Here is a 9009-nt window from a genome sequence, read left to right on the forward strand (position 1 = left end):
CAGTTCCCCTGGCTAGGAAAAGGGACTCCCTTCCCCCTTGCGCTTCCCAGGTGAGGCGATGCCTGGCCCTGCTTCAGCTCTCGCTGGTCAGGCTGCAGCAGCTGACCAGCACCAATTGTCCGGCACTCCCTAGTGAGATGACCCCAGTACCTCAGTTGGAAATGCAGAAATCACCGGTCTTCTGTGTCACTTGCGCTGGGAGTTGGAGACTGGAGCTGTTCCTGTTTGGCTATCTTGCTCCGCCCCTCCTCGAAAGTCTTTATTTATAGCTTTACATTTCTTTCTCAAAACCGATTTAGCTGTCTCCCACAAATTTTGGTATGTTGTCTATTCCATTATTTTTATTTCAATATATTTTTATAAATTCCTTTGAGACTTTTTTGACCCATAGATTATTTACAAGTGTCTAGATAATTTTCAAGTGTTTGAATATTTTTCTGTTATCTTTTTGTTATTGATTTTTAGTTTGATACCTTTGTGATTAGAGAACATACTCTGTATGATTTCTAGGGTTTTACATTTTTTTAATTTTTTTTAATGTTCCAGAATATTATCTTTCTTTGGTTATGTTCTATGGGCATTTAAAATTAATGTGTATTCTCCTGTTGTTGCTTGGCATGTTCTATAAATGTTGATTATATCTTGGTGGTTGATGGTGTTGCTGAGTTTCGCTGAAATTCTCTTTAGTTGCTCTACTAATTCTTCAGAGAAGGGTGTTGAAGTCTCTGATCATTATTGTGGATTTCTCTATTTCTTCTTCAGTTTTTTCAGTTTTCACTTCACATATTTTATAGCTCTGGTGTTCAGTGCATGAACTTTAGGATTGCTATGTCTTTTTGGTAGATTGCCCTTTCTATAATTCTATAATGTCCCTCTCTGTCTCTAGTAATTGTCTTTGCTCTGAAGTCTACTTTATCTCATCTTTTATTCAGGCTTGTTTACAAGTTAATATGATTCACATTTTCATGATTTGTCTTTATCCGTCCTTTTACTGTCAACCTGCCTGTAACATTATACTTGAAGTGAATTTCTTGTTGACTAAAAATAATAGAGTCATGTTATTTAATCCGCTCTGCCAATATTTTTATTGGACAATTCAGACTATTTCCATTTAATATGAATATTGATGTTAAGTTTAAAGCCTATCATTTTATTTTTATTTTAGTTTATCTCTTTTTTTTTAATTTTTTCTGCTTTTATAATGAGTAGTTTAACATTTTTTGACTTGCATTTCTCTGTGTGTGTGTTTTCATGTATGTATCTATTTTTCTTTTCTATAAGCTTTGTTTGTGGTTGTGCCAAGTATTTCTATATATATACACACACACACACACACACATAATTTATCATGGTATACTGGTGTTATCATTTTTATCAGTTCAAGTGAAATACAGAAATCTTACCTCTGTTTACATTGTTACTGCTCCCTGCTATAACTGTCTTAAATACTTCCTCTACATATAATAAGAACAAAATAAATCAGTGATATAATTTTTTGACTCAATGTCAATAATAATTTAGACAACTCAAGAGAAGAAGAGTGCTTCATAATAGGTGATTTTTTTCTTTATTTATTTCTTCATTTTTTGCTTTATTTTTAAATAATTTTTCCCTTTTATTTACTTTTTTAAATTTTCAATTTTTATAGATGCATAACAGCTGTATATATTTATGGGGTAAAAGTGAAATTTTGATCCAAGCGTACAATGTGTAATAATCAAATCATGGTAATTGGGATATCCATTACTTAAAGGACTTTTTTTTTGTTAGAAACATTCCAGTTTCTTACTCTTACTAGATATATGTTAATATTAACAGTTTCACTTGTTTAGTTATTTTGAAATATGCTATAAATTCTTATTAACTATAATCATTCTGTTGTGCTACTAAACACTAGATCTTATTCCTTCTAACTATATTTTTTATACCAATTAAGAATTCCCACTTATTCTGCCCCTACTCACCCTTACAATAGATTTACTGGCAACAAATTATCTTAATTCTCACTCCTGTGAGATCATCTTGATTTTCCTTTCATTCCTGAAGGCTATTTTCACTGTCTATAGGATTCTGAGCTTTCCTGGCCTCCATTGTTTGTGAAGAAAAATTTCTGTCATTATAATAGTTTTTTATTTCTATAGTTTCAAAAGTATAATGAAGATGTATCTTAGTGACATCGATTTATTTAGTCTTATTCTGTTTGGTGTTCATTCAGTTTCTTGAATTTGTATCTTTTATGTTTTTTGCCAAATTTGGGGAAGCATTCCCCTATTATTACTTCAGTTAATTTTTTACCCCAGTCTTTTGTCTTATTCCAGGGCTTTGATGACAGAAAATGTAGATATTTCACTATATGGTAGTTTGCTACATAATGATATTTTGGTCAATGATGGGTCATATATGTTATGGTAGTCCCATAAGATCATAATAGCATGATTTAACTGTACCATTTCTATGTTTAGATAAGTTTAGATAAACAAAGACTTACCGTTTTGTTACAGTTGCCTATAGTATTACATGTTGTACCAGTTTAGCCCAGGAGCAATAAGCTTTGTAGTATAGTAGGTTATACCACTGAGATGTGTGTAAATATACTCTATGATGTTTGCACAATGACAAAATCACCCGAGGATGTATTTATCAGAATATATCCTCATTGTTAAGTGATATATGGCTATATTTTCACAGGTTGCTGGAGAATTTGTGTGTAATTTTTTCAGTTTTGCAGATTGTTTAATTTCTGCCTGCAGTCTCTCATTCGTTTTTTGTTTTGTTTTGTTTTGTTTTGTTTTTCTCCCCTCTATTCTACCCATTCACTGAACTTTATATTTTGGTAATTGAATGTTTAAATTCTAAAATTCAATTTGGCTCCTGTTGATATGTTCTATTTCTCTGCTAAGATGTTTCAACTCTTTGTTGACATATCCTTTTGTTTTTTAAGGACATTTGTTTGTAATTGCTTACTGAAGCATAATTATTATAAGTGTTTAAAATATTTTTAGATGATATGAACATCTCTGTCATCTCATTGTTGGCATCTATTGCTCACCTTTTTAATCAAGTCTGGTATCTTTCTACTTCTTGGTATGATAAGTGATTTATTATTGAAGACTTGACATTTTTGTGTTATTTTGTGGGACACTAAATTTTCTTTAAACTTTCTGTTTTAACTGGCTTTCTGTGACACTGCTCCAGCCGAGGAAGAAAAGCACCTGGTTATAAATACAAGTCCGGTTCCTTACTCATCCTTCATTGAAACCCAAGGGGAGTGGTCTTTTGATACATTAGGTGAGTGCTGATGTGTTGGTGTCGCACATGAAATCTACTGACATTATGGTGAGAGTGGCTTTGTTATCACGGGGTAATGATGAAATTCCTGATTCTCCAGTAAGCTTTCTCTGATGCCACCCAGGCATCGAGGAGGAGGGGCACTACATTACTGATGAGTGGGGTGAAAGTCCATGTTCTTCATGTGTTTTTCACTGACATTGCTGGACAGAGGACTTGTTACAGGCTGATGGTGATGTATTGGTTTCCTATTCGACTTTCTCTACCATCAGGACAGCAGTTATTTTTTAACAAACTTGTGATTGTGAAAATCAAGATTTCCAATTCAGTCTTTGCTGACTCATTTGGGATGGGGCCACCATTTTTGTCAATGTTGTTTCCTTGATTTGTTTTTTGGTTTTTGCCTGGAGTAGAGTGGTTATTAGGTAAAAGTTTTCTTTCTAGCTAGGCTGCTTGTCTCCTAATCCTTTGGCTAGAGAAAACAGCCATTTTCTGAAGATTTTTTTGTCTGTGCCCATTGGCATTTTCCAGCAGACAGCTTTCTCAACTCCAAGTCTAGTATATATGAAACAAAAACTATCATTATGTTGTTTTTTAATTCCTGAGGTCCCTCACTGGTTTGCTGTCGTCTTTATACCTGTATAGGCCTTTTTACGTTTATTTTATGTATAATGTACAAGGTTTTAGTAAAATATGGCTTGAAATTTCTAATGTTAGGAATTTTATATATGTCTGTTTTTCTTATTTCTGACTATATTCCATAGGAATAACAAAGCCAGATGATTTTATTCCTTTTAAACCAATTAAATCATACACACATCTTAATGAATATTCCATTTTCATCTGGAAAGGATGCATGCTCTTCTGTTTTGAAGTAGAATGTTCTATAAATGTAATTTAGAAAACACTGGTTAACAATATAAACCTTCGGCCGGGCGCGGTGGCTCAAGCCTGTAATCCCAGCACTTTGGGAGGCCGAGACGGGTGGATCACGAGGTCAGGAGATTGAGACCATCCTGGCTAACACAGTGAAACCCCGTCTCTACTAAAAAAAATACAAAAAATTAGCCGGGCGAGGTGGCGGGCGCCTGTAGTCCCAGCTACTCGGGAGGCTGAGGCGAGAGAATGGCGCAAACCCGGGAGGCAGAGCTTGCAGTGAGCTGAGATCCGGCCACTGCACTCCAGCCTGGGCGACAGAGCGAGACTCCGTCTCACAAAAAAAAAAAAAAAAAAAAAAAACAATATAAACCTTCTATATTCATAATTATTTTCCCTATAAATGTTAGGTAAGTGAATAGCATATGTGTGTTGAAATCTCAATTTTATAGTGTGAATTTATCAATTTCTGCTTTCAATTATTTTGATTTTTGCTTCATATATTTCAAAGTTCTGTTATTAAGCATGTATACATTTGAGATTATTATGTCATCTTGGTGAGCTAGTCTCTTTATCATTAAAAAAATCCCTCTTTGTCCCAGGGAATATAAATTGTTTTGAAGTCTCTTTTTAATATTAATATAGACACATAAGATTTTTATAGCTAACAATGCCAAGGTATGGTCTTTTCTACTTCTTAACTTGAAAAACAAAACACGATGAAACTATCTTTTAACTTTTGACCTGTTTACAAGTAAAATTGCTTTCTTGAAGTCAACATATAAATTGACTTTGGTTCTGTATTAATTCTATCAATGGCTCCCTTTTATTTGGAGCTTGTAGCACATTTACAATTAACTTACTTTTCTATAATGTTGAGGTTAAATCTATCATTTTGCTCTTCATTTTCTTTTGTTCTCAAGGTTCTTTTCTTCTTTTTTGTCTTTTCTTGGCTTTGAAGATATTATTTTTAAAAATTATTTTATTTTCCATATTAGCACATTATACCCACTTGTCCTTTATTGCATAGAAGAATGAGCACCAGACAAATAGAAAAATGAGTTGTGCTGTGTGCTTTGTTTTGTTTGTCATTAATTGATATTAAATTGACCAAGCTAGATGGGTATGGTGGCTCACACCTCTAATTCCAGCACTTTGGGAGGCCAAGGCTGAAGGATCACTTAAGCCTAGGAGTTCAGGACCAGCCCTGGCAAGAAAGCAAGACACCATCTATACAAAAAAATTAAAAATTAGCAAGCATGGTGACATGTACCTATAGTCCCGCCACTCAGAAGACTGAGGTGGGAGGATCAGTTGAGCCCAGAAGTTCTAGATTGCGGTGAGCTATGTTCACACTCCTGCAGTCTAGCCTAGGTGATAGAGTGGGACCTTATCTCAAATAAATAAATGAATGTTTTTAAAAAAGCACATTTATCTTTTTTGACCTCTTTAACCAACTGTAGTATTAGACGGTTTTAGCTGCTTAATTCTGTTTTATTACCTATATATAAACTGTCGTAATATACTTGCACAGCAAGCTTATAAATAGAGCTTCTAAATTTTTAATTAAATGATTAATTAATCTTAACCAAATAAATCAGATAAAACATCAAATATGCTTTGAGGCATAAACCAACATTATCTGCTCCAAATAATATTATTACATATATACAAATGTTTTACATGGAATTTTCACGACTTAAAAAATTTAAAAGCACATTTTAACAACATTTTTCTTATTTCAGTTAGTGTGTTAATCATGTACAAGCTATTGCAATTCACGTTTACAATTCTACAAAAACATAAGTAATTACAAATTCTTATAAAATGAGATAGTCATAAATAAAATTCTGAAGTTGGAAATATTTGTTTTTATTGTCTTCTGATTTTTCTTGTATACACCAGGGAAGAATATCAAATTTTAAGTAGTAAAATATTTTAAGTAGTAAAAGTTTCAAATAAGAAGTGCAATAGAAAATTCTGTTGCAACAAGATAGCTTCAAAGAGACCTTAATTACATATTGGTTATACTTTTCAAAACTTTTTTTATAAGCTGTAAAGGAATGCCTTCACATCATAATATCTGATATAGTAGTCATTTTTTTATAAAAGGACCCTGAAAATTTTATTATTATTATTATTACTCCCTGTACTTAGCAAAGGTAATGATAAGTGTTTATGCTTCATTATGAAATATTACACAGTATTACAACAAGCAGATATTATTTTAAGGTTCTCTTTTATCCCAACATAACATGTTTCTCAAATATTTTTGAGATACAATTACCAATATCCTTTAAAACTCTGTTTATTCTTGTTTAAGCATTTGGATTTCAGAAAAACATTATGTCACTTGAATTTTTTTTTGAATTTTTATTCTAACTGTGAACCCAAAAGTATTTGAGGCAGGTTTCAATCAATTTAGAAAGTTTCTTTTGTTAAGGTTAAGGATTCACATGTAATAAAGCCATTCATATGGTTGGGGGACCTTAGAATTTTATTTTGGTTTACATTCTCCCCCTTCTGGCCAAGGTTTGCCAGAGATAGCATCAATGGCCACCAAATGTTTATTTTGTTCCATAGCATTGCCAAGGCTACAGGATTGTCTGCCCCAGGTCCATCCTGTCCCTTAGTGGGACACCCTGTGGCAAAGGGACTTAGAGTCAAGAGACTTATGGTCAATTAAATATTCTAGGCCAGATAGGAATGAACATGAACAGGCATTCATTATCCCTTAAATTTTTTTTTTGTTTGTTTTAAAGAACCAACAATCAAAAAGCCAAAGGCAAAGTTACAAAACTGACTTATATTTAACTTCCGTGTGTTGAGCTACTGCAATCTTGGTTTTAGTTACAGACATATAACAATTCACTATATAAAGCATAACATTGTTCTGAAAAATAAATTTTAAATGTATATATTTATCTGCACAATTCATAACTGGGAGTATTATACTAAGGAGGCTTGGTCACAAGGTATCATCATCCTCCTAGTAATTATTTTCTCTTAATTCTGTGGGAAGCAGGAGATTCCTTATGGTTGAGGTGGATGAAAAGGTGCCACATAATAGCTCAGAAAACAAAGTCGTTTGTTTTACTAGCCATTTAGGCGTATTTGTACCCATCTTTGATTTAGAGTGTCTGACCTTGATCTACTTCTATCCCTCAAAACCAGCCCTTACAATCTTATGTGCCAACCTCTTCCATGATAGTCCCTGGGCCTAGAGGGAGGGGGCTTCTGTAGCCTTAAACAGCAGGGCATTTGCAGTGAAAAACAAATCGGGCCCAGTGGAATGCCAAATGAGGGAAATTTACATCTTTCATGATTCAATCTGCACTCAAAAACAAAAGTCATGGCTGAAATATAGTAAAAAGTGTTATAGTTTTATTTTGAAACAATTTCTTCCTCTCTCTAGCCCTTCTTTCCCATTGAAGAGAAATTACAGTAAGACTAATTTATATGCAAAATAAGTTTTAGGCTTATTATACTTTGCCTGATTATTTGCATAAATTGTAGCAAGAATTGATTGCCATATAGGCTCCTTTTAAGTTGACTTTCTGAAACCTTGCGTAAAAATATGTTATTCTAGTCAAACGTTGGTAGAATAACCAGTGTCTCAAATTGTCCTGTTTTAAAAGAAAAGACTCTTACTAAACTTACGTAAATAACTATATTTTCATAAAATTCGAATACTCACAGTTTCTGAATTTTGGAGAATTCAGAGAGAAAGGTAAATTTGCTCACAAAAACATACTTCATCCAATTGCTCTAAACTATAAAAAAACAGAAAAGAAAAAGATTTTCTAGAATTTTCCTTGGAGCAGCACAGTTCCAAATAAGATGTTGTTTGTTCACCTTGGAACTGCTATTCACATGCTAAGTAGCTCTTCTTAGATGAGAGCTGTTTATTAGATACTGTAGAATCTAGCAGCTCCTCACATAAAGTTACTTCTAGGGAAAATGGAAGCTCCCTGCTCACGAGAATTTCCTTCTACCATCCCTAGGTAGTAAGATTCTATTTAAACCATTTTTATTTTATTATAGAACTCTTTGGGGCACCATTACTTCCATTAGCATGGGGTAGCTTCAGTTAACATTTCATAGCAAGGTGGTAAATGCCCCTCAGGTGGAAATTCTCTAGTCCAGTAGTTGTCATTGGGAAGTGCTTACAGTCTTTTGTCATAAGCTCCAATAAATGTTCCACAAAGCACTATGAAGTGGAGGATTTTTCCTGACTAGCACTCCGGTTTTTGCCCTATATTCTGTGGGCTCAGGCAATCTTATTAGTTCCTATGTATTTAGCATGTCCATGTTCTGTGCAGGAAACGCATGAGGGGAGAAGAAAAGATACACACACAATACCTTTAAGAGTAAACAAACTTTATACCATGTAAATGGCAATACAGGTGTAATAAGCAAATGATATAATAATAAGCAAATAATATAATAAGCAAATTGACCTAATAAGCAAATTGAATGGGAAGGGGAGAAGGGAAAAGACTTTTACACTCACTAGACTATGGAGGATTCACCACCAGACTGGATAGCAACAGCCTGGGCTCCAGAGTCAGCTACTCGTCCGTCCGCAGAGGAGGAGCAGTCTCATGACTTGGGTGCAGTCTGGGACCCTAGCTCTTTTTGTAACAAGTTATTTGGCATGAGGCCCGGTCACGAGGGCCCTTATGACTGGGCTCAACAAACAAAAAAAAGTCATTTGTTTTCGCGATTGTCTGTTGTTTTTCAATAACTAACATATAGGAATAGATCGAAATAGAGATTTCTCTGAAACAGCACTGGATGAATGCCTCAGTGGGTTCACACAACCTGTTCTGGGACTTGGTGACC

The 9009-nt window shown here is 34.1% G+C and overlaps 1 long non-coding RNA gene across 1 annotated transcript in view; it reads right to left on the bottom strand.

Moving 5' to 3' along the window:
- LOC105501950 overlaps nucleotides 1–8766 on the bottom strand; it is a 34332-nt gene extending 25566 nt beyond the window's left edge. The window contains exons 1-3 of the long non-coding RNA XR_001000258.1: nucleotides 8678–8766; nucleotides 7862–7937; nucleotides 1404–1454 (exon numbers count right to left, since the gene is read on the bottom strand). This is a non-coding gene — a long non-coding RNA (uncharacterized LOC105501950). The remainder of the gene's footprint in view (nucleotides 1–1403; nucleotides 1455–7861; nucleotides 7938–8677) is intronic.
- Nucleotides 8767–9009: the final 243 nt, after the last annotated feature.

This window comes from Colobus angolensis, unplaced genomic scaffold, assembly GCF_000951035.1.
Source record: "Colobus angolensis palliatus isolate OR3802 unplaced genomic scaffold, Cang.pa_1.0 Scaffold761, whole genome shotgun sequence".
Taxonomy (NCBI): domain Eukaryota; kingdom Metazoa; phylum Chordata; class Mammalia; order Primates; family Cercopithecidae; genus Colobus; species Colobus angolensis.